Raw genomic sequence first — 27,032 nt, forward strand, 5'->3', positions numbered from 1 at the left:
GACGAGTGAGACCTCGTCGAAACGTCGCCCAGACACCCCTACTCTTACACGGGAAGACACCCGAAGATACCAAAACCTGCATATATATATATATATATATATATTAAAGAGGCTGTTTTAAGGTATGTATTTTGCGCTTGCTCTCCCCGCGCCAAGCCCCAATGCAATTAGTGACCTGGAAGAGGGATCATTTTGATAGAGACAATAACACAGGAGGAAAGGATTAAAAACACCCACCACCCTAATCCCCATCCCACAGCTGTTTTTTAAGCTTACACACATACACCCTTCATGGATCTTATAGGTCATGCATTATCCGACTCCAAGTGAACATTTTCATCAATTAGAGCCTGGCATCTGCCGCAAGGTAAAGAGGATATGCAAGTTAGTTACCCACACCTAAGATAAAAAGGCTATGTAAATGAGCCTTGTTAACCATGGTCAATCTTAACCATGGTTTAGGGCAGGGATAGCCAAAGTGGTGCCTTCTGAGCATTGTGAACTACGATTCCCAAGAAATCTAAAGTCAATGGACAGGGATGATGTGAGTTGTAGTTCCAACAGCATCTGGGAAGCACCAGGTTGACTACCTCTGGTTTATGGAAACAGCCTCGGTCGAGTATATCTGAAGGAGCGTCTCCACCCCCATTGTTCTACTGAGGTCCAGCGCCGAGGGCCTTCTGGTGGTTCCCTCACTGCGAGAAGCCAAGTTACAGGGAACCAGGCAGAGGGCCTTCTCAGTAATGGCACCCTCCCTGTAAAACGCCCTCCCACCAGATGTCAAAGAGAACAACAACTACCAGATTTTTAGAAGACATCTGAAGGCAGCCCTGTGTAGGGAAGCTTTTAGTGTTTGATGTATTGCAGTATTTTAATATTTTTCTGAAACCAAGGTACCACTGTAATACTATTTATTGAATTTATATACCGCCCTATACCCGGAGGTCTCAGGGGGGGTTCACAGAAACAATATATATAATCAAAATAAAACAACAACAACCCAGTAACCCCCCCCCCAAAAAAAAGAGAGCCACATTTTTAAAAGGGCACAGGACAGTTTTACTTATTTTTATCTCGCATTTCCCCAACATTTCTTTGTCTTTGTGTTGCATTTTTGCACGTTGCTCAGCTATCTTGAAATATTAAGCAGTTTTAAAGCATTTCTAGATAAAATAAATATTCAGTCATGCACGGCAGCGTTCTGCAACCTTAACAGATACTGTTGGACTACAACTCCCATCATCCCTGACCACTGGGAATAGATGGCCATGGATGATGGGAGTTGTAGTCCAACGCCATCTGGGGACTCAAGATGGACGAACATTGCTGTAACACGGTGACTTGAAATGGCATCGAGGGCAAGATTTGAGGCTGGAGCAGCTACAGAATTTTGTCAAAAGGGGACTACGGCCGCCGCCCCCCCCCCCCTGGTCGTGCCACATTCAGGGTTGCTGCTGGCAGGCCAAACTGGTTTGGCCGCTGTGACAAAGTAGGAACGAGCTTACAGATGGCATTTAAGTTTCTATGAAGGTATTTAGGAGTTGACTTTTGGGGGCTTTTCAGTCCCGTGATCACAGTAAACACACCGGTTAAGCTGATTACATCAAAACTGATTCGTTAGCCCATTGTAGGCTTACAAAAATAAAATAAAAAAAAACCAACAGCTCTAGACTCTCAAGAATGTGCCAAAAGATGACAACACTATTAAAGCAAATAGAAACTGCGACTGATCTCCATTACGTCTGGGCAGGGTAGGGCAGGAGTCTAGGCAAAACACAATGAAAATGAAAGGGTTGTAAGAATATAAAGAAGGTTGTAATTGCACGAGGAGTGGTATGCTAAAAAGGAAATGTTAGTGCTTACAGGAAATAAAATAAAAGAGTATGCGATATACTTGGTGTGACAGTACTTTGTTGCATATTATAGGATATTACTATCAAGTTCTGTGTAGGATTGGTGTGGAAATGTGTGTATATACAGAGGATCCCTGGACGGTTAAGTCCAGTCAAAGGCGACTATGGGATTGCGACGCTCATCCCGCTTTCAGGCCGAGGGAGCTGGCGTTTGTCCAGAGACAGCTTTCCGGGTCATGTGGCCAGCAGGACTAAACAGCTTCTGGCACAATGGAACACCGTGATGGAAACCAGAGCGCACAGAAACGCTGCTTACCTTCCCACCGCAGTGGAACCTATTTATCTACTTGCACTGGTGTGCTTTCAAAATGCATTTATTGCAGTTTCCAGTAAATGGGATTCAGAAGCACCCAGTCTTGTTCCTGCAGGGGCCAACCAGATGCTTAGGGGGCCTCCGAAAGCAGAACCCGAACGCAACTGTGCTGTCCCCACTTCCAGTTCCCATTAACTGGCCTTCAGAGGCATACTGCCTCCAGCAGAGAAAGCAGAACATTATAATCCCAACCTGTTTTAACGACAGAGATGTTCTATGGCTACAGGTAAAGGTACTGGACCCCTGACCATTAGGTCCAGTCGTGACCGACTCTGGGGTTGCGGTGCTCATCTCGCTTTATTGGCCGAGGGAGCCGGCGTACAGCTTCCGGGTCATGTGGCCAGCATGACTAAGCCGCTTCTGGCAAACCAGAGCAGCGCACGGAAACGCCGTTTACCTTCCCGCCGGAGCGGTACCTATTTATCTACTCGCACTTTGACGTGCTTTCAAACTGCTAGGTTGGCAGGAGCAGGGACCGAGCAACGGGAGCTCACCCCGTCGCTGGGATTCGAACCGCCGACCTTCTGATCGGCAAGTCCTACAGGAGACATCAAATTATTCCCAGACCGCCCTGCTGGGAACTGCAGTTTGGAGTTGACTTGAAGGAAGGAAGCAGTTCTGCACCGGGTCAAATAATCCCCGGCCAAGGGACACCGATTTGAGAATTCCTGGTGTCGAAATTCAGATAAATCAGAGATGCCCAACTTTTCCACTGAGGAACCAGAGTTGGGCTATAATCACTGAGGAGGGAAAATGGCCAAGAAACTATCTGGGAACCTTTCGTCCCTTCTTGAGGCGCTCCCCAAACTACTAATACTGCTGCTATTATTCTCAATAAAGTGGTTTGGTTGCTACCAGCCAACCCTCACCTCCAAAACTCCCAAGCTCAGCTTCTTCACCTGGAAAATGGGGAAACCGGGGGGGGGGGGGCCTGCGGCTGCTTTTTGGTCAGCCCTATGAGAAGCATAGCGGAGGAGAGAAGGCAAGCAAAATGCGAGGGAGATAGTGAAAGATACAGGAAATTGATAGTGAAAGATAGTGAAAGATACAGGAAATAGTGATAGTGAAAGATACAGGAAATTGAATGCAGATTTCCAAAGAACAGCAAGGAGAGACAAGAAGGCCTTCTTAAACGAGCAATGCAAAGAAATAGAGGAAAGCAACAGAATGGGAAGAACCAGAGATCTGTTCAAGAAAATCGGAAATATGAAAGGAACATTTCGTACAAAGATTACCATAATAAAGGACAAAAGTGGTAAAGATCTAACTGAAGCAGAAGACATCAAGAAGAGGTGGCAAGAATACACAGAGGAATTATACCAGAAAGATATGGATGTCTCGTACACCCCAGGTAGTGTGGTTGCTGACCTTGAGCCAGACATCCTGGAGAGTGAAGTCAAATGGGCCTTAGAAAGCACTGCAAATAACAAGGCCAGTGGAAGTGATGGTATTCCAGCTGAACTGTTTAAAATTTTAAAAGATGATGCTGTTAAGGTGCTACACTCAATATGCCAGCAAGTTTGGAAAACTCAGCAGTGGCCAGAGGATTGGAGAAGATCAGTCTACATCCCAATCCCAAAGAAGGGCAGTGCCAAAGAATGCTCCAACTACCGCAGAATTGCACTCATTTCACACGCTAGCAAGGTTATGCTTAAAATTCTACAAGGAAGGCTCAAGCAGTATGTGGACCGAGAACTCCCAGAAGTGCAAGCTGGATTTAGAAGAGGCAGAGGAACCAGAGACCAAATTGCAAACATGCGCTGGATTATGGAGAAAGCCAGAGAGTTCCAGAAAGACATCTACTTCTGCTTCATTGACTATGCAAAAGCCTTTGACTGTGTTGACCACAGCAAACTATGGCAAGTTCTTAAAGAAATGGGAGTGCCTGATCACCTCATCTGTCTCCTGCGAAATCTCTATGTGGGACAAGAAGCTACAGTTAGAACTGGATATGGAACAACTGATTGGTTCCAAATTGGGAAAGGAGTACGGCAAGGCTGTATATTGTCTCCCTGCTTATTTAACTTATATGCGGAATTCATCATGCGAAAGGCTGGGCTGGATGAATCCCAAGCCGGAATTAAGATTGCCGGAAGAAATATCAACAACCTCAGATATGCAGATGACACAACCTTGATGGCAGAAAGTGAAGAGGAATTAAAGAACCTTTTAATGAGGGTGAAAGAGGAGAGCGCAAAATATGGTCTGAAGCTCAACATCAAAAAAACGAAGATCATGGCCACTGGGCCCATCACCTCCTGGCAAATAGATGGGGAAGAAATGGAGGCAGTGAGAGATTTTACTTTCTTGGGCTCCATGATCAGTGCAGATGGTGACAGCAGTCACGAAATTAAAAGACGCCTGCTCCTTGGGAGAAAGGCGATGGCAAGCCTAGACAACATATTAAAAAGCAGAGACATCACCTTGCCAACAAAGGTCCGTATAGTAAAAGCCATGGTTTTCCCAGTAGTGATGTATGGAAGTGAGAGCTGGACCATAAAGAAGGCTGATCGCCGAAGAATTGATGCTTTTGAATTATGGTGCTGGAGGAGACTCTTGAGAGTCCCATGGACTGCAAGAAGATCAAACCTCTCCATTCTGAAGGAAATCAGCCCTGAGTGCTCACTGGAAGGACAGATCGTGAAGCTGAGGCTCCAATACTTTGGCCACCTCATGAGAAGAGAGGACTCCCTGGAAAAGACCCTGATGTTGGGAAAGATGGAGGGCACAAGGAGAAGGGGACGACAGAGAATGAGATGGTTGGATGGTGTTCTTGAAGCTACTAGCATGAGTTTGATCAAACTGCGGGAGGCAGTGGAGAACAGAAGTGCCTGACGTGCTCTGGTCCATGGGGTCACGAAGAGTCGGACACGACTAAACGACTAAACAACAACAACATGAGAAGCAGAAATATCAACAACCTCAGATATGCAGATGACACAACCTTGATGGCAGAAAGTGAGGAGAAATTAAAGAACCTCTTAATGAGGGTGAAAGAGGAGAGCGCAAAATATGGTCTGAAGCGCAACATCAAAAAAACGAAGATCATGGCCACAGGGCCAATCTCCTCCTGGCAAAAGAAGGGGAAGAAATGGAGGCAGTGAGAGATTTTACTTTCTTGGGCTCCATGATCACTGCAGATGGTGACAGCAGCCACGAAATTAAGAGACGCCTGCTTCTTGGGAGAAAAGTAATGACAAACCTAGACAGCATCTTAAAAAGTAGAGACATCACCTTGCCAACAAAGGTCCGTATAGTTAAAGCTATGGTTTTCCCAGTAGTGATGTATGGAAGTGAAAGCTAAACCATAAAGAAGGCTGATCGCCGAAGAATTGATGCTTTTGAATTATGGTGCTGGAGGAGACTCTTGAGAGTCCCATGGACTGCAAGAAGATCAAACCTCTCCATTCTTAAGGAAATCAGCCCTGAGTGCTCACTGGAAGGACAGGTCGTGAAGCTGAGGCTCCAATACTTTGGCCACCTCATGAAAAGAGAAGACTCCCTGGAAAAGACCCTGATGTTGGGAAAGATGGAGGCACAAGGAGAAGGGGACGACAGAGGACGAGATGGTTGGACAGTGTTCTCGAAGCTACAAACATGAGTCTGACCAAACTGCGGGAGGCAGTGGAAGACAGGAGTGCCTGGTGTGCTCTGGTCCATGGGGTCACGAAGAGTCGGACACGACTATATGAAAATGATATACAGGTGGTACATGACACCAGTCAAGCTTGCAAAAATCTATCATTTGCCCGACAATAAATGTTGGAAATGTAAAGAAACTGAAGGTACATTCTTTCACCTTTGGTGGACGTGCCCAAGGATTAAGGCTTTCTGGGAGATGATTTATAATGAAATGGAAAGGGTATTTAAATATACCTTTCTGAAGAAACCAGAGGCCTTTCTCCTGGACATGGTTGGCCAAGTGGTGCCAAAGAAGGACAGAACTTTCTTTATGTATGCTACAACAGCAGCAAGAATACTTATTGCAAAGTATTCGAAGACACAAGATCTACCCACTCTGGAAGAATGGCAGATGAAGGTGATGGACTACATGGAATTGGTGGAAATGACTGGCAGAATCTGAGACCAGGGAGAAAAGTCGGTGGAAGAAGATTGAAAGAAATTTAAAGACTACTAACAGAAATATTGTAAAATTAATGAATGTTAGAATGATGTCAGAATGAAGTTAAGTGGTTTTAGCAGCAATGTCATAAAGGTGTATGCAAAAATGGATGGTTAATAGGTGAGAATCTAAAGCTATAATATATTAAGTTAAAGGACTAAGACAAAAACAAAGAGGGAAAGGAATTGCTGAATTAACCAATTGAACTGGAATACAAAAAAGGGAGGTGAGAGGAGGTCAGGAAAGCAAGGAAATGAAATGTAAGATACGGAAGGATCAATTTGTTTTTAAGTGTTTTTTCTATTTTTTTTTTTATATATATACTTTGTATTTTGTATGTTTTTTCTCTTTTTTTCTATATTTTTCCTTGTCTTTTTTACTTTTAACTATGTAATTTTTTTTGTTTCTGAAATTTTAATAAATATCATAAAAAAGAGAGTCGGACACGACTAAACAACAACGAGAAGCAGAAAGGAAGGGCAGGAGAGACACACAAGGGGTGAAAGGGAGCAACTCCTTTACGCTTCCCCCAGTCAAATTCCTTGGTTCCCAAGGCATCCAGCAGCCACAACCCAACAGGTGCTGCTCCTTGAAATATAACAATTGCATCCTGTGGACTCTGTAGGAAGGATTAGGTTAGGGCCCTGGCACACCAGCTGGAGCTCACCCCACAGGCGTATCTGATAACTGCGCTCAAAAGGGAAGTTATTTTCAAAAGCCTACACTGGCCTGAGGCTTTAGAAATGTTTCAGGCAGAGAACATTTGCGCTCCAGCAGCCTCTCTCTTTCTCCCTCACACACAAACACCGTCATGAAGAAGCAAATGTTGGGACCTGACATGCTGTCTCCGTGGGAGCCAACTGTGGGGTGTGATAAGAAAAGAAAGGATTTAATGCAGAAAGGTATCTAAGGCCATTGTTTGCAACGGACCAGCTTGGTTTAATAAAGTTCCCTGAATTAGTTTTTTTGAAAATATCTGAACTAACCCCCTTGGAAGCAGTTCCCGTAATTGCTGGGTGAACTAGATGTGAATTAAGTTCATTCCGGGGTAATTTCCAGTTCATCTTCCAACTTCTTACATTTAAAAAAAAAATTATAAACTCTTTGGGTCTTGAAGCTTAGCCATCTTAATTGCAGGGGGATCAAAACCATTCACAAACCCCTGTGTTTGCGTGTTTTGATGTCTTCTTTAGGTGTATTTTATACTTCAGCACAGCATGCATGGAACGTTTGTAAAAGTGCTGGAAAAAGGATTGCTGAGCGTCATTTGGATAAACGTGAACTGAACGTAAACCAAGCATGTCTGTTGAACTGGAATCAGATCTTTTGGGGACATACTGAACTGGAATGAGATTCTTTTTAAAAACGAACTTTCTAAGCCCTGCCAAAGATAAAACAAGAGTTCTCTACACGAGTTCACTAGGACAAAAAAGAGGGGGGGGGGGCTGCATTCACACAACCATTTATTCCATTTCCCCCAACATTTCCTTAATGGTTAATTTCCACATTACATTTGAGCTCTCACACAACGTAGAAGCCACTTCTGGAAAACTAATGAAACATAGCCCATGCTTGATGCTCAATGTTATTTGATTCCAGGAAAAAATTCTGTTCCCCCTCAAGCCAGAAAATTGTGAAAGTAACTGACAAACATTGGGGTGGTACAGTTCTTTCCTGTGGTTTTCAATGGGGGTGGGGTGGAGAAAGAGAGAGAATCATGTGTGGAAAGAGGGGACTTTCTTTGTTGTGTTATGCCACATCCACTGGTGTGCAAGAAATTTAGAATGACGTGCTGCTATAGCGGTCAAAAAGCCTTTTCCATCACAACAACAGGAACCGCAGAGCGTAGGGATCCTTAGAAAAAGAGACAGAAGCACTAAAATCACGGGGGGGGGGGGACTAGTGCAATATTCCCCACCTGTGAAGGCACCCAAGAGAGAAATGGAAACCTTGGGAGTTGAGTACAGGGTAGCAGTTTTCCCAGTATGTTTCCGAGCACAATTCAAAGTGTTGGTGCTGACCTTTAAAGCCCTAAACGGCCTCGGTCCTGTATACCTGAAGGAGCGTCTCCACCCCCATCGTTCTACCCGGACATGGAGATCCAGCGCCAAGGGCCTTCTGGAGCTTCCCTCATTGCGAGAAGTGAGGTTACAGGGAACCAGACAGAGGGCCTTCTTGGTAGTGGCGCCCACCCTGTGGAAAGCCCTCCCTTCAGATGTGAAGGAACTAAGCAGCTATCTTCTCTTTAAAAGACATCTGAAGGCAGCCCTGTTTCGGGAGGTTTTTAATATTTAATGCTGTATTGTTTTTAACACTTGATTGGGAGCCGCCCAGAGTGGCTGGGGAAATTCAGCCAGGTGGCCGGGGTATAAATATTATTATTATTATTATTATTATTATTATTATTATTATCATCATCATCATTATCATTATCATCCCTTCATGCCGAACAAGAATGAGCAGCTGAGAAACGGCGCGTGATCCGTTGTGCCCATTTCCAGACGGAAATGCTGATTGCGTTGGATGACCCATGCGGCGCATTGAAAGAAGCATCCAAGGGAGAAACGGGGGTGGGGTCTGGGGGTCTGGAAAGCAGGACATAAACTCAATGAAGCCAAGGGTCTGGCTCCACACAGAGCCTCTTTGGAAGAGATTGCAGGGCGTGCTGCGAGAAGGAAACCTCAGCATCTAGAGCGCCGATGCCAAAACGAATATTTTCGAAAGGAAGAGGAGCAACACTAGCACGGCACCAAACGGAGGAATGTTATGGATAAACAGAAAAAAGGTTTGGAAATGCTGGACGCCAAGAGGTGTTTATGCTGCCTGGATATCTGTTTCTTGAACAGGTGCTCAACGGGAAACAAAGGAATAAAAATGAAGCAGGTACAGTGGTACCTCGGGCTACATACGCTTCAGGTTACAGACTCCACTAACCCAGAAATATTACCTCAGGTTAAGAACTTTGCTTCAGGATGAGAACAGAAATCTTGCTCCGCCAGCACGGCAGCAGCGGGAGGCCCCATTAGCTAATGTGGTGCTTCAGGTTAAGAACAGATTCAGGTTAAGAACGGACCTCTGGAACGAATTAAGTACTTAACCCGAGGTACCACTGTAAATGTTCACATTTTCTGTGGCTGAAGGTTTGCCAAAGTCTGCTGACGGCTCATTATAATGGCTTTATTGCAGAGATGGGGGGGAGGAAGGGCTCCAGAAGATAATGGACACCAGTTCCCTTCAGTCCCAGCTAACGTAGAATCATAGAAATGTAGAGCTGGAAGGGACTGAGAAGGTCATCTAAGCCAAACTCCTGCAATGCAGGAATCCTGCGCACAGTCGTCTCTGGGTGGGAAGACTCTTATTTATGGAGGTAACTTACAGGGTCCTGCCAAGAATACAATTTAAGAATGCCAAGGCTGGGAAGCCTTTTTTGCAGACCACATTTTCTCATGGGCAAAATTGGTGGCGTTTTCACTTTATAGTGACAGGCGTGGCTAGAGGCAACAGAGGGCGGAGAAACAAATTTGACTCTCTCTCTCACCTTCGCAGGGACGCAGGTGGCGCTGTGGGTTAAACCAGAGCGCCTAGGGCTTGCCGATCAGAAGGCCGGCGGTTCGAATCCCCGCGGCGGGGTGAGCTCCCGTTGCTCAGTCCCTGCTCCTGCCAACGTAGCAGTTTGAAAGCACGTCAAAGTACAAGTAGATAAATAGGTACTGCTCCAGCGGGAAGGCAAATTTCCTTGCACTGCTCTGGTTCGCCAGACTGTTGCTGGGTGATAAGAGAATCACCCGCTGAGAATCACAGGAAATGTTTGTCTCCAATCTCTCCCGGACGCCCAAATCTGGAAGTCACCCAACCCATTTTCTGGCTACTCTGGAGCAGATCAGATGGAAGATGTTGTGAGCGGGTCTTTGCTTTGCATTCCCCTCAAGCCGCCGACAGCAGCTGTCAAAACTGAAATGCAGAAGTCCTTTGGGGGTAGGCGCTCCTAACCTTTGCGAGGGGGCCATCGTAATTTCCCTCCCCTTACCCAGAGTCATCCGCTAATGAAGTCTGTCGTATTAAGAGCTCGAGAGAAGGGAAACCGCCCAAACGGTCGACGCAGCCATCTCGCGAGCCGGCCAGGAAGCTTCCTTGGAACCTGGCTTTCCCCTTCTACAATAGTTTATGGTTCCAAGGAATACTGCACATATGCGTGTGCAAACACACACACACACACGCACCCCAGAGAGCATGGGGAGAGAGCATAGCCACACGGATTTTTTCCCGTTTTGTGTAAGTAATCGCAATCAAGAGAGAAGACGCAGTCCCATCTTGCATTTCCTTCCCTCAGCCAAAAGGGTCAGGAAGAGGTTATGGGAAAATATGAAACATGTGTCTCTTGGATAGAAAGATCTAACACATGCTCCCTTGCAGGAAATGTACAGGAAAGAACCCAAGAGGACGGGTGCGTGCTCGCCAAAATATTCCCATAGAAACAAACGCTAAATAACATCTCGGTTATGGATTTCGCATGTGTGTTCATCACCTGAACTGCTGGCCCCGGAATCAACTCCAAGGTTCTCTTCTCCCCATCACCGCCCCACCTTCTTAAATATTTTTCTTCTCCAGTGTTCTCACTGGCTGCAAATGCTTTCTGTCTAAAACAGTAACACAGAAAGGCTGATCACCTTCCATTCCTTCCTCTCTTTGGGGCGTCTGCTAAAAACATTTCTGTTCAGACAAGTCTACCCAGATATTTAGGATGTTGTTTTGCGTTTTCATCCATTTACTGTATAGCTTGTTGTTGATTTCAACTTTTTAAAATGTTTTCAATCAGTGCTTCCCTAAATTTTCAGGCCACCACCCCACTTGGTTCCAGAAACTCAGGGTCCCTTGCCCAATTCGGAACAGTAACAATGGCGCATCTGTTCAAAAGTGAATTGAAATTATTGAGTTTAATGAATTCAACAAAGCTAATCAACTTGATACAGTGATACTAAAGATAAAGGTAAAGGGACCCCTGACCATTAGGTTCACTCGTGGCTGACTCTGAGGTTGCGGCACTCATCTTGCTTTATTGGCCGAGGGAGCCGGCGTACAGCTTCCAGGTCATGTGGCCAGCATGACTAAGCCACTTCCGGCGAACCAGAGCAGCGCACGGAAATGCCGTTTACCTTCCCGCCAGAGCAGTACCTATTTATCTACTTGTACTTTGGAACTGCTAGGTTGGCAGGAGCAGGGACCGAGCAACGGGAGCTCACCCTGTCGCGGGGATTCGAACCGCCGACCTTCTGATCGGCAAGTCCTAGACTCTGTGGTTTAACCCACAGCGCCACCCGCATCCCAGTACAGTGATACCAGTTTTTTTCAAAATCTGATAGCCAGGATTTATAACTCCAGTGCTGCCCCCACACCCTGGCAATTCCATCCCGTTTGGAAGCAGGATACCACCCACTTTAGGAACCACTGCTTTAAATTATGGCTGATGATTGTTTTATCAATAATTTGATTGTTTTATCTTTTTGTAAACCACACTTGGGGGAAGGGTTGCATATATATATATTTACACAATCAATTGGTGCATAACTCATGAAATAAATAAGTGTGTGTGCATTTGGTAGGATGTGCCACTTAAATTAAATCTTCAGCTGATTAATCATGTAGGTCCTTTAAGCTGGTGAAACCAGCATGTGGATAAACCAATTGTTTATCCTATACCCTTTCTAAAAATGCTGGCTCTTTGGGGGGGGGGGGGTTATTGGGTTGTTGGCTTTGTTTTGGTTTTATGTATTTGATATTTTATGTGAACCGGCCTGAGACCTTCAGGTCTAGCGCGGTATAGATAGAAATTTAATAATAATAATAATAATAATAATAATAATAATAATAATAATAATAGTTCAAAAGGAGCAGAGGACACTCTCCTTATATAGATCAGGGATGCAGAATCTGAAACGCCCTGGCCCAATGTTGTAGGCTCTACAACTCCCCCTTGTCCAGTTATCAGGGCATGATGTGAGTTGTAGTTCAGCAATATTGGGGGGTTTATGTGTCCCACGGAGAGCGCAAAATATGGTCTGAAGCTCAACATCAAAAAAACTAAGATCATGGCCACTGGGCCCATCACCTCCTGGCAAATAGAAGGGGAAGAAATGGAGGCAGTGAGAGATTTTACTTTCTTGGGTTCCATGATCACTGCAGATGATAACATCAGTCACGAAATTAAAAGACGCCTGCTTCTTGGGAGAAAAGCAATGACAAACCTAGACAGCATCTTAAAAAGCAGAGACATCACCTTGCCGACAAAGGTCCGTATAGTTAAAGCTATGGTTTTCCCAGTAGTGATGTATGGAAATGAGAGCTGGACCATAAAGGCTGATCGCTGAAGAATGGATGCTTTTGAATTATGGTGCTGGAGGAGACTCTTGAGAGTCCCATGGACTGCAAGAAGATTAAACCTATCCATTCTTAAGGAAATCGGCCCTGAGTGCTCACTGGAAGGACAGATCCTGAAGCTGAGGCTCCAATACTTTGGCCACCTCATGAGAAGAGAAGACTCCCTGGAAAAGACCCTGATGTTGGGAAAGATGGAGGGCACAAGGAGAAGGGGATGACAGAGGATAGTGTTCTTGAAGCTGCCAGCATGAGTCTGACCAAACTGCGGGAGGCAGTGGAAGACAGAAGTGTCTGGCGTGCTCTGGTCCAGGGGGTCATGAAGAGTTGGACACAACTAAACGACTAAACAACATGTGTCCCACAGATCCCTTCTATACCTGGTGCATGCACTTTTTTTATTAACAACCTAGCATTTCCCATCACTAGGGACTCTTAGAGCAAAGGCCCTCATCTATACATTTCTGCAGATTCTAATGGGTGCCTAATGCAGAACCGCAACACCTTTCTTTCAGAGAAATCCCTCTGGAATAACCAGCAGACCCGTTGCCCCCCCCCCCTCACGGGGTGCGTAGCCCTGCACTGAAAAGCGATGATGCAACCCCTCTTCTTTCCTAACTACCCTGATCTGAGTAGTACAAGAAGCTATGGATGGACAAATCTGTCAGTTTTGGGTTCTCCCAGTTTCTCAATTCACCGCTCTTACCGCCATCATTTCTGCATCAGCTGTAAGATTTAGCGCTCACATTTTTGCGTGGACTTTGACACCAAACGTACACTTCCTAGAATCACTTTCCTGCATTTTTTTTTACGTCACTCTTACACATTCATGCGTTCTCAGGCACATTTCCCCCTAATATATGCATTTTATGGTTTTAAGAGAACCGCCCTGCAAAACGTGGAGAGCTTTGGCTCTCAAATGAGTCGAAGGAGGTGCATTTAAGCTCCGTGTGTCGTTTCAGGAAGAGCAAATCAGGTAGATTCGGTTTGAAATGAGTAACAAACCACATTTCTCCCCCATCCCTGGTGGGAATGAACAACGAGATTTAACTAGTTGGTGTAATTCTTGGATACAACACAGCGTTTCCATTTCTGGACAGCATAAGAAGCTAAGAGCATTTTAAATACATATTTGTGTGTGTGTTTTTCTTACCTCAGCTACCAACAGGGGGAGTTCGCCCTGGGGCAACAGGCAACATTACCTGTGGGAAAGAGAGAGAAAGAGGTCAATGGTCAACTGGTTTTGTTCAGGGATAAATAGTATGAATAAGCAAACCCTTATCGCTTCCTCTCCATCATTTACCCCTCTACCCTGCTCTGCTAAAATAGGGGTGGGGAGAGACTTGGAAACCCGGGGCCACAAATGGCCCTCGGTTTAATTTCATGCAGGTGAAGCGGGGGGGGGGTCGAATCCTGAAAGGAAGTTTTTTTTGGGGGGTGCTGAAAAAGAAATGGGGGGGGGAGAGAGAAACATTGAGAGGGGGGTTGAAAGAGAGAAAGGGTGGGGTCCCATTCCCCATTCTTGATTCTGGCTCTCTACAGTACAGTGGTACCTTGGTTCTCAAACTTAACCCATTCCGCAAGTCGGTTCCAAAACCAAAGCGTTCCAAAACCAAGGCACGCTTTCCCATAGAAAGCAATGCAAAACAGATTAATCCGTTCCAGTCTTAAAAAAGGATTCCCTCCCTCTATCCTAAAAGAAATGCCTATTGAGAAAACCAGCCCCCTTTTGCCTTCCAGAGGGGCGACCCAGGCAATGGGAGGGCAGCATGCAGAGGGATATGGATAGAGGCGTACACACAGGATGATCACTAAATCACAGTCCATCCCTCGCCCATCAATTTGCTCAACACATCTCCCTGCTTCCCCAACCTCTGATAGAGAGATCTGACTTGGAGCTTGTTATGGCTGTTTCGTTTGCTAGCTTTGTCAGGTAATGGTGGTCATCCCCATCCAGCCACAGTTCTAGAATAACAGGTTTGCAATACGCCTTGCCAGGTGTTTTTTTAAAAATGAGTTGGGTAGGCTGGAAAGTTTCTCTGCTCCTGAATGCTTTTAGACCCAACCCAACGCAAATTAAGGCCCAGAGATTTTGATTTTATTTTTTAAGCACCTAAAAACCTTTGACAAAGAGCAAGGTTGTCTGCTAAGCAAGCATGTTGAAATTAGATTTCGCTAATGTGTCACTGGGACGTGGGTGGCACAGAGCCTAGGACTTGCCGATCAGAAGGTCGGCAGTTCGAATCCCCGCAGGAGGCCCCATTAGCTAAAGTGGTGCTTCAGGTTAAGAACAGTTTCAGGGACCTCCAGAACAAATTAAGTACTTAACACGAGGTACCACTGTAAATAGGACGCGGGTGGCGCTGTGGGTTAAACGACAGAGCCTAGGGACTTGCCGATCAGAAGGTCGGTGGTTTGAATCCCTACAACGGGGTGAGCTCCCATTGATGGGTCCCTACTCCTGCCAACCTAGCAGTTCGAAAGCACATCAAAGTGCAAGTAGATAAATAGGTACCACTTCGGCAGGAAGGTAAACGGTGTTTCTGTGCGCTGCTCTGGTTCGCCAAAAGCGGCTTAGTCCTGCTGGCCACATGACCCGGAAGTTGTACGCCAGCTCCCTCGGCCAATAAAGCAAGATGAGCACCGCAATCCCAGAGTCGTCTGCGACTGGACCTAATGGTCAGGGGTCCCTTTACCTTTAACGTGTCACTAACCAACGCAACCCCTGCCCTTCTGCAAACCATTTCAGACATCAAATGCAACTTGTCCCCAACACACAAACCCCAACAACCGCTGAGTTTTAGGAGCACACCATGCGTTCTATTTTGCAAGCTGGAACAGATACTCTAAGTGTGAATGGTTCAGGCATCCCACATTCATTAAAGCCATCACTTTTGACTACAGATATGCAGGCGTGATAACCAGGTTAAGGCTCAGGGCCTTGCCAGTGTGCGTTCTGCAGATGACAGCTGTGATTTACACAAAGGTTTGGCACAAAACTGAACCACATTTATTTCCTGACCGTCCTCAGGGGAGTTTGGAGTGGCACAAATAGGGGTCATATCCTTGCTGTGCTTCCGCTGCCAAGCTGAAGACCATTTTTCCCCAACAGGCTTTCGGGAACTGATTGTTTTCAAGGAAACGGCTTTTAATAGTGCTGCTGTTTTTACTATCTATATATTAGCATACAGTGGTGCCCCGCAAGACGAATGCCTCGCAAGACGGAAAACTCGCTAGACGAAAGAGTTTTCCGTTTTGGAGGTGCTTCGCAAAACGAATTTCCTATGGGCTTGCTTCTCGAGACGACAATGTCTTGCGAGTTCCTGCTGGTTTTTTCCCCTCCCCCCTTTTTCTAAGCCGCTAAGCCGCTTATCAGCTGATCCGATCAGCAGATAAGCCTCTAAAAGCCGCTAATAGCGCTAATCCGTCAATGGGCTTGCTTCGCAAGACGAAAAAACCGCTAGAGGAAGAGAATCACAGAACGGATTATTTTCGTCTTGCGAGGCACCACTGTACAGTGGTACCTTGGTTCTCAAACGCCTTGGTATTCAAACAACTTCAAACCCAAACTCCGCAAAGAAGTGTTCTGGTTTGTGAACATTTTTGGGAAGCTGAACGTGCTTCGTTTTGAGTGCCACACTTCCGTTTTGAGTGTTACGCCGAGGTCTGTCTGTTTTTGCTACTTATTTTGCGTTTTTGCTTTTAAGGCTCTCTTGTTTTTGTGACTGTGTGGAACCCAGTTCAGCTCCTGATTGTGTGACTCCAGTACACTGTTTATTGCTTTCATTTTATGGATCAATTGTCTCTTTAGATAGTAAAATTCATGTTGAATTGCTGTTTTAGGGGTTGTTTTTAAAAGTCTGGAATGGATTAATCCATTTTGCATTATTTTCTATGGGAAAGTGTGCCTTGGTTTTGGAATGCTTTGGTTTTGGAAGAGACTTCTGGAACGGATTAAGTTTGAGAACCAAGGTACGCTGTATATGTTCTCTTACTGTTTTATTTCTATTATAGTTTAATTACTTTTTTTTACCATTATCTTTTGTTTTTCCGTGTACTAATTTTTGTAAGCTGCCTTGAGTCCCCAACTGGGGGAAAGGTGGGATATTAATAATAATAATAATAAAAATCCCCCCAAAGATGTTTTAACTATTTACCTACGCAACCTACAGCAGCCAGAATCCTGTATATGCAGAAATGGAAAAAAGGAGAAGTACCAACTAGGGAGGAATGGCTTCAGAAGTTAATGGACTATGCGGAAATGGCGAAATTGACAGCAAAAGTAAGAGATAAAAGAGACAAACTGTTTATGGAGGAGTGGAGACCCTTTCCGGACTATTTGAAGAACTGTTAAATGAAAACGTGGGCAGGGTACAAATTAGGAGCAGCGGAATGAAAACGGTGATAGGTGAAACAGAGAATAATTGTATTAGATTTAAGCATGCTGTATAAAGCAGTAGGTATAAAGTGGGAATAAAAACATCATGGAAGTAAGGGTGGGAAATAAAAATATCAAGAAAAAAATGTATTGAAAAGCATATACAGTCGTTCCTTGGATCCTGAATGCCCTGGAACGTGGACGTTTTGGCTCCCAAACGCTGCAAACCCGGAAGTGATTGTTCCGATTTGCAAACTATTTTTGGAACCCGAACGTCCCATGGGGCTTCCGCGGCTTCTGATTGGCTGCAGGAGCTTCCTGCAGCCAATCAGAAGCTGTGATTTGGTTTTCGAATGTTTTGGAAGTCGAACGGATTTCCGGAATGGATTCCATTTGACTTTCAAGGTACGACTGTAATGTGCAAATAAAAAATATGTAATATCAATAACAACAATAATAAATATACTAGCAATGACGTAGAAGGAAGATTAAGCTGAGAGGCTGCTGTGAGTTTAACAGTCCAAGCTGTTTGCACTGCACTGTGATACCTGAAGAGAATTGTGGCCAGTTATCAACAAAAAACAAGCGTGTCAACGGCTTAGGACCTTAACCGGTTCATTTCAATCAATCAAATCATCATAGCCAATAGAGCAAAATTAAAAAGCACACAGCACCCAATAATCTAAGAGGAAAACAGATTGCAGGGTACAACATATGAACAATCATACGACTGGTCCCTGAAGGAAGTCCTTTCAGTTTCAGGTGGTGAGTTGTTCTCTTGCTCACACTGCTACCGATAGAAATTTAACATGTGCAGTGATGAGTTTTCATCTTCCATTAGATGTTCAACATAAAATTGAACTGACTGTTTTGGTAGTTTGGTCAGCAAAGCGTGCGCCGTATGCTGCCAAACTCCCAATGCCAAAATTTCAGAACAAAAGGACGTGATCCACAGAAGCAACATCTAAATCCGGCAACGGTAGAATTCGGATTTCGAACTTTTCCAAATGTCATTACTGAAATCCAACTGGGAGATACTTCAGAATGAATAACAAAACCACTCAAAATTCATCCAAAAGACTAGAGAGATTCAACCAAACTGTGATTCACCAGCAATTAATGACTCTGCTGTCATGAAAAAGGAAAACCAAGTCCCCTTCTTTTCTACTCCTTCCGCAGACAGTCCACCAATTGAAACTGAAATACTTTATTGTCACTTGTACAACTTGAATACAGTGAAATAATATGAATATGAAATAATATGAAACACATTTAGGTAGACAGATCAGCAGAATATGAACATCTAAATATATTTTGCCAAACCAATGCATATTTTTAATGGGACAACATTTCCCCCTCACACCCCTTTCAGCTAGAATTAATCTCCAGTCACGGTGATATACTGAAAAGCCCATGGTTTCATGGTTCAAACGCCTGTTGCGCCAATGATAAATGGTATTCCTTCATTCAACGCAGCAAAACATATATAAAAGGCACCAGTAATAACTGGGGCATAATAAATGGAGCTCTGTAGCTCCAGAGATGGTAAGTTCCATTAATAAAAATAAAGTTGCACGGAGCTTTAAGTGCTCACTCAACAATAGGAAATATAAGAACATATAAGAGGAGCCTTGCTGGATGAGGCTAGAGGCCAAACTATGAGGAGGATGAATTAAGTTTGTATACCGCCCTTCATCCGCAGATCTCTGGGCAGCCCAAACCATAAAATTACAATACAAAAAAACACAAAATCTAATGCAGCGTTCTCTTCTCGTAGTGGCCAACCAGTTAACTATGGGAAGCCTTGCATTCTGCGGCCACAGAGGCGGAATATAACTTTATCCTCCAATGGCTCCTACTCTCTTACGACAGAACAATCTGTGACTGGCTCAAAGAAAAATAAATGAGTGTGAGTGAGCAAGCACATTTGTGCGCATACATATGTGTGTGCGCGTGTGAGAGAGAACAGAATCCTTAATAACTGGCCCCAACCCCCAGTCTCCTTGCCTATTGGTTTCAATGGGTACCCCAAAGTAATGCTACTACTATTATTATTATTATTATTATTATTATTATTATTATTATTATCATCATCATCCACTCATCTGACTGGGTTGCCCCAGCCACTCTTGGTGGCTCCCAACAAATTACAGTGGTACCTCGGGTTACATACACTTTCAGGTTACAGATGCTTCAGGTTACAGACTCCGCTAACCCAGAAATAGTACCTTGGGTTAAGAACTTCGCTTCAGGGTGAGAACAGAAATCGTGCAGCAGCGGGAGGCCCCATTAGCTAAAGTGGTGCTTCAGGTTAAGAACAGTTTCAGGTTAAGAACGGACCTCCGGAACGAATTAAGTACTTAACCTGAGGTACCACTGTATTAAAAACACTAATATAAAAATGAGTGCAACCTTGTAAATAAGCCCCCCCCCCCGGCAAATTGGCAAGCCTTCTGGGAGGGGGTGCTGGCAGAGAAGAACAGCGGTACCTCAGACGTCAAACAGAATCCGTTCCGGAAGTCCATTCGACTTCCAAAATGTTCGGAAACCAAGGTTCGGAAACTTCCGATTCCAAAGAACGTTCGCAAACCAGAACACTCACTTCTGGGTTTGCGGCGTTCAGGAGCCAAAACGTCTGAGTCACAAGGTACGACTGTAACTCCATGCTGTATTTCTTCATTGGGGAGAGAGGCTTCTCTCCTCTGCCATAACCTCTTATTAAATCTCCAATGGCAGGGCAGGAAGAGAAACTGCTCTCTGAAATCCTGAAGGGCTGCTGCCAGTCAGTGTGTAGACAACACTGAACTGCATTCATCTGAGTGGGCATAATGCAGTTTTCTATATCTGTCTTTGTATCTCAGTCATTATCTGTACCAGATGAAGGGCTATTTTCCTAGAAAAAGAGGTGGCAAATTGGCCATAAATGGTTCCCACCTGAAAGGGGCCGCAACTGAGTTCCGGCTGAAAAAAAAGTTCTGACCAGATATGAAATTGTTTCTATATAAGATTGGGTTTTTCTTAACACCATTACAAAAATAAAATAATACAAGGAGGTTTTGGTTGTTAAATCACCCTGAAAGGTTTCGCAGGAAACGAATCACAAATGAATGGGTACCTGGGATAGCTCAGTCGGTAAAGCACGACTCTTAATCTTAGTGTTGTGGGTTCGAGTCACACACTGGGCAAAAGATTCCTGAATTACAGGGAGCTGGACTAGATGACCCTTGTGGCCTTTTCCAACTCTACAATTTTGCTATCATTCCATGAAAGAAAAAACATGTTTTGCAATGCTTCCCCCCCATGATCACCCGATGCGCACAAACTCACATTCAGTGGGCTGGTAGGAAAATGTCTCCACACACACAAACACACCCCATTATCTGGGACTGCGCAGAGACCAAGAGAAAGATAATCCCACAAGAACAAAATAAAGCCAAGAATGTAGGACAGTAAAAAAAGAAAAATGCAGCGGATATATACAACAGTCGTAGTAATTTTAAAGCAAATGAGCAACTATGAGCCAAAACGGACTTAGTACAATCGTACTTCGCTTCCCAAAAGCCTTGCGAGTCGAACGTTTTGGCTCCCTAACGCCGCAAACCCGGAAGTGTCTGTTCCAGTTTGCAAACGTTCTTTGGAACTTGAACTTCTGACGTGGGTCCCGTGGCTTCCGATTGGCTACAGGAGCTTCCTGCAGCCAATCGGAAGCTGCACCTTGGTTTCTGAATGTTTTGGGAGTCAAACGTTTTGGAAGTCGGACTGTACAATACAAGCCCCAGTTTGATTTTGTGTGCCTTTTAGTTAGGGACAAAAGCTGTCTTATACAGTCATACCTCAGGTTACAGCCGCTTCAGGTTGAGTTTTTTTGGGTTCCGTACCATCAAAACCCAGAAGTACTGGAACGGGTTACTTCTGGGTTTCGGCGGTCGCGCATGCGCAGAAGCGCTAAATTGCGCTTTGCGCATGCACAGAAGCGTTGAATCGCAACCTGCACGTGCGCAAACGCGGGTTGCGAACGCTGCAGGTTGCGACTGCATCTTGCACGCATCACATTCACAACCCGAAAGTCCACTGTACTGAGTCAGACCAAAAGAACATCTGCAGGTTTAGGGCAGTCTATAAATTTAATTTATAGAGAAGGGGATGACAGAGGACAAGGTGGTTGGACACTGTTCTCGAAGCTACCAGCATGAGTTTGACCAAACTGCGGGAGGCAGTGGAAGGCAGGAGTGCCTGGCGTGCTCTGGTCCATGGGGTCACGAAGAGTCAGACACGACTAAACGACTAAACAACAACAATAAATTAAATTAACAGCAACAACAACAGCCCAATACTGCCTGCCTGCCTTGACTGGCAGCGTGGCTCTCCATGGTTTCAATCCATGGTTTCCCAGTCCTGCCTGGGGGTGCCCATAGGGACTGAATGCGAAGTATGCAAAGCGGTGCTCCCACCACTGAGCGACACAGCCCTTCCCCCCCACTCAAGACCACAAGACATTTTGCAGAACAGGAAAAGGGGACATCCTGTTACGTTGAACCCTCATCACCTGTTGCCAAATGCCAATTCAGATCAAGAACCAGAAAGGTAGAGAAAGAGGAGGGGGGGATTAAGTGTGTGAAGGGGGTGTAAAGAGGAAAAAAAGGAAAGGGGGGGAAATTCCAAGATTGAGGACTCAGGATGGGGTGAGAGCAGGGCAGGAAGAACATCGCAGTGTACAAGTTCTTGGCTCGTCTCCAGCAGCTGGAAAGCATTCTATGGACTCAGGCCAAAATGTTAAGTTATTATATTCAAAAGACCATCTGAATCTCTCTCCCCCCCCCCCAGCTCAAGTGAGGCCGGCTTGCGGCTCTCGTTTACGCTGTATATCAACTGAATATCAAACCACATTTTCCGCCTCCTGAATAATAAAAGCTTGCTAGTTTAGGCCTCCCATATGGTCTATTGTTAAGATTATTTCCAAACACCCAGGCTGCTGCTCTGTTTCTGAGGGCTCCACACAGCATTCCAGGAGTATTGCTTAAATCTCTTTTTTAAGGGCACAAACACACAAAGAAACTGGCATTACGAAAACCAAGACAAAGAGTTAAGAGCAGAAACAGAAGCAAACTGAATTACACCCCAACACTGATGGTGTTTTGAGTGCTCCCTGAAGTCAAGATACCTCAGGTGGAACTGAAAGTGATTTGATACACGCAATTGCTGTCATTTCAAAATGGTTTTAGGTGCAATTGCTTCAAAACCGAAATTTATATATGCAATTGTTTCAACTGCTTTTTTTTTTTTTTTACATGTGAACATTACTGCTTTTACTGAGCAGCGTGTTTCTTTGAGGTGCCTAATGAGAAGCGATTAATAAATGAAGAACAGGTAGATCTATATCTATGTAACATTACAGTGTTTGTTTACGTGCGTAAAGACTATAGGCAATTGATATTTACAGTATTTGCAAGCGCTTCAAGATGCCCCATGGGGAGCAATTAATAGATGAAATAAATAGAGATGGAAATAAATAATCAGAGGTGGATATCTAATCTTTTACAGCCCCTTACCCTCTCTCTGCTCTGCTTTGGGTCTTCTTAAGCCCATTGTAACATGCAAACTGTTTTCTGGAAGAGCCAGGCAGAGGCAGCTGGCAACACCATCCTTCGCCTCCCGAATCAGGAGGTGAGCGACGCCATAAACCAACCTAACAAAAGGAGACCACACAGAATCAGGCAGCTCACAAAGAGGAGCCCGGCTGATTATGCTGCTATTATGGGGTGGGGGGAGAGAGAGAGAGAAGGCCTGTGAATTTAAACCAGGAATTCAAACCGCACCCGTACAGAGACATCACCTTGCTTAGCCGGAGAAGGGAGGGTCCCTTCATAAAAATGGGGGGGAAACCTAGGGTGTTTGCATCGATATGCAAACCATGCAAATATCCAATTATTTGCAACAAGCAAATACAAAAGCCATGCGTCAATATCTGCAATGTGCGCAGGCCACTTGAGGATCGCGAAACATCATAGCCGGAATCAAAACTCAAGGCAAACTTGGGGAGGGGGGAAAAAAACCAGAGGTCTGTGAAACTTTCCCGAATCTAATTCAGAGCCTGTGCGTGTAAAATAGGCATTTTAAACCCATTCATTCCGTATTTTAAATCTCTTAGCAGAGCTATAATTATAAAGGTTTATCCTGCTGTCAAATTTGCTTGCATTTTTTTAAACGGTTGTTTTGATTTGATCTATTTTTGGAGTTTGTTTTGAGCTCTGCGTATTGTAGTGCTTGCTTCCTCGGGAAGGTATCTGCTCTGGAAGCCAGCCGAAGAATAATACATCAATGAATGGGTGGACGGATGAATGAATGAATGACAGCTCAGTTGGTTAGAGCACAGGGCTGATCATGTCAAGGTTGCAAGTTCGATCCCTGTATGGAACAGCTGCATGTTCCTACACTGCGGGGGGCTGGACCAGACGATCCTCAGGGTCCCTTCCAACTGTCCAGTTCTATGAATGAATAACTACCGATAACATGCACATACACGGCTGAGCAATATGGGCAAAAGCAAATTTACAGGATCCATGGGGTGCAGAGACATGTCCAACTGGGACTTTGTGGTTTGCTTGCAGAAGGTCCCTGCAAATCCCTGACACCTCCAGTTTGATCAGGTGGTCAGTAGGCGATGGAAAGGACTCCCCCTCCCCATGAGCCACCAGAGGAAGGCTGCCGACCAGAGCTGACATTACTGGGCTCTATGGCCAAGCCTTTTCAGACAAGGGGGGAAACAGCTGGTGAAAACAGGACTCTTGATCCTGAGAAGACTACACAGGAAGGTGCAACTCTGAAAATTGACTTTACGCACAGGTTATTGCAAGAAGCTGCCTTATACAAAGTCAGGCCATTGGGTCCATTTAGTTCGGTACCCTCTGCACTGACTGGCAGTGTCTCTCCAGGGGTCTCCCTATGGGGTGATGCTGGGGATTGAACGTGGGACATTCTGCACGGAAAGGGGGCACTCAGCCTTATTTAGTCCAAATTTAGTACTAAATGTGTAAATTATTTGAAGGACAACTGTAGTCAAACAAACACGCTGGTAGGATTGCAAGAAGCTGTGTAAGGAACGGTATAAAAATCACTGCAGAGAAGAATAAGAAAATATGATGCTTTGATGTTCTTGATTTGAAAGCAATGGTTAAGTAGTGAAAATGCAGAAATTTGAAATGAAAGACAGAAAATCATAAGGAAGGTTTGAAGGATGTCATGGCCCTAAAAAAAGCCAAATTATATAATATAAGAGGAGAGATTGTAATGGAAAGCATTATTGTAAAATTAATAAAAATGATATGGCAAAGAAAGAAACTTCAACTGGCATCTCCAACAGAGGAAAACTGAAGGCTGGCAGTGAGGGAGCAGAAGGGCAAAGTGCTTCGACCACCCATCAGCTGTGCTTCGGTGCCAAACATGCAACAGGCAGGCCACTTCCTGCCCACGCTGCGAGAAGCGAAGTGGAGCTGGTGGATGAAGCAGGAGGTGCTCCATTCAACTTCTGCCTGGCTGCTAAGATTCCAGCCCATCAGTAGGCAAACTAAGGCCCAGAGGCCCAATCACCTTCTCAATCCGGCCCACAGACGGTCCGGGAATCAGAGTGTTTTTACATGAGTGGAATGTGTGCTTTTATTTAAAATGCATCTCTGGGTTATTTGTGGGGCATAGGAATTCATTCATATATTTCCCCCCCAATATACAGTGGTACCTCTGGATGCGAACGGTATCCGTTCGGGAGCCCCGTTCGCATCCAGAAGCAAACGCAACCAGCGCGTGTGCAGGTCGCTGCTTCCGCACATGCGCGTGACCTCATTTTGACCGTCTGCTCATGCGCGAGCAGCGAAACCCAGAAGTAACGCGCTCTGTTACTTCCGGGTCGCCGCAGCACGCAACCTGAAAATACTTATCCCGAAGCTACTTCAACCCAAGGTATGACTGTATAGTCTGCCCCCCCCACAAGGTCTGAGGGACAGTGGACCGCCCCCCCTGCTGAAAAAGTTTGCTGACCCCTGTGAATCCAGCCTGTAAAGATTTCAGCAGAAAAAGGAGTGGAGTAACCCAGCCACCCTCTACCAGCCCGCTATGAGTTCAAAAGCAGACAAGGGTGTTCTCGGGTGTTATTAAAATTTGGGTGGGTAATTTATAAGACAAACCCTCCTTTTCCAACACGCCTTCTGAGTGGAGAACATTATCCATATTGACTTCGCTACAGGATTTGAAATTGATTACGGTTGTACCTTTATTTCACTCTGAGCCAGTCTCAGATTTTTCTGTTGTAAGCGAGCAAGAGCAATTGGGAGGATAAAGCTATACAGTCGTACCTTGAGTTGATGAACAGAATCCATTCGACTTGCAAAACATTTGAAAACCAAAGTGCGGCTTCTGATTGGCTGCAGGAGTCTCCCACAGCCAATCAGAAGCCCTGTCAGACATTTGGCTACCAAAAGTAGCTCGCAAAGCAGAACACTCACTTCTGGGTTTGCAGTGTTCGGGAGCCCAAAACGTTCGGGAACTAAGCTGTTCAAAAACCAAGGTACGACTGTGTTTTATATCTAAGCATTGTTGTCTTAACTGCTGTATACTGCAGCTTCCCCCCAGATTTTGCTTTTACATTGTTTTCGTATGTGCAATTGTTTCCACAGTTTTTATGAAGACCTCCAATGAGGGTGACCCACCACTTTCCAAGGCAACCTGTTCTGCAGTCAAAAAACTTTGTGTCCTCAGGAAGCTATTCCTAATATTTTGTCAGAATCTTGTTTGCAATTTGAATGCATCGGGTTTGGAGCAAAAATGTTCTCCGGACATGTGAATATCAGTATTAGCACCTCTCAGTCTTCTCTTCTTTGGATTGTACTGAAAATAACTTTTAAGATACTCCTTAGGAACTTGTTTTCAAATAAAAGGAAAATAAGCATCCCATACATACTACATTACCAAGGTTCATTCCAGGCCACCAACAACCCCTGAAGAACTTTGAGTATCATTTCCTACATTTCTTTCCCACTTCTGCTCCAAGGAGCTCACATCTCTCCTCTCATCACCTGTGTGAAGTATACTACTCTGAGATTTAGTGACTGACCCAACGCAAGCCAGCAGCAGTGATAGAAATTAGGCAGGCGCCAGGTGCAATTTGCAACTGACGCGGGTCCAACTGTGACCATGTGGATGCCAACTGTGAGCAACTTCTCTGGATGCTAGGTTTGGCAACTGACCTCTCCATCTGACTGGCCCCTCCAGCTTTCTTAAGCAGAAGTGCTTATTCACTGCACCAACCTTTTTCCTCCAGCGAGTACATGGTTAACTCCCTACGACGACCCTATGAGGTAGGTTAAGAGGCTGTGACTGACTCCAAGCTCAGTGAGCTTCAGCCCGGACACTGAGGTCCAGCTCCGAGGGCCTTCTGGCAGTTTCCTCACTGCAAGAAGTGAGGTTACAGGGAACCAGGCGGAGGGCCTTCTTGGTAGTGGCGCCCACCCTGTGAAATGCCCTCCCATCAGATTGCAAGGAAATAAAGAACTATCTGACTTTTAGAAGACATCTGAAGGCAACCTTGTTTAGGGAAGTTTTTAATGTTTGATGTTTTATTGTGTCTTTAATATTCAGTTGGGAGCTGCTAAGAGTGGCTGGGGAAACCCAGACAGATGGGTGGTGAATAAATATTATATTATTATTACTACTACTACTACTACTACTACTACTATTTTGGAGATTTGAACCCTGATATCCCAGGTCCTAGTCTGGCACTCTAAATCCCCAGCTTTCCAAACTTTTATTTATAATTTATTGAATTTATATACCGCTGTATAGCAAACTTTTCATGTCAGTGACGCACTTCTCTTTAGACACGCATCATTTCATGATACACTAATTCAGCTTTATTAGCAGACCAGAGGTTAAACAAACCCCTTT

General features: G+C 45.0%; 1 protein-coding gene across 12 annotated transcripts in view; it reads right to left on the bottom strand.

Annotated features, from left to right (window-relative positions):
• HIC2 (HIC ZBTB transcriptional repressor 2) overlaps positions 1-27,032 on the bottom strand; it is a 154,723-nt gene that overhangs the window by 45,487 nt on the left and 82,204 nt on the right. For 11 of the 12 annotated variants that reach the window (XR_014214495.1, XM_082203260.1, XM_082203259.1 and 8 more), the window contains exon 2: positions 13,875-13,923. The exons of the other annotated variant lie outside the window; for it this stretch is intronic. The gene's annotated coding sequence lies outside the window, so the exon portion shown is untranslated. The remainder of the gene's footprint in view (positions 1-13,874; positions 13,924-27,032) is intronic. 12 annotated transcript variants of the gene reach the window in all.

The sequence above is a fragment of the Podarcis vaucheri genome (genome assembly GCF_965113315.1).
Source record: "Podarcis vaucheri genome assembly, chromosome: 16".
Lineage (NCBI taxonomy): Eukaryota > Metazoa > Chordata > Lepidosauria > Squamata > Lacertidae > Podarcis > Podarcis vaucheri.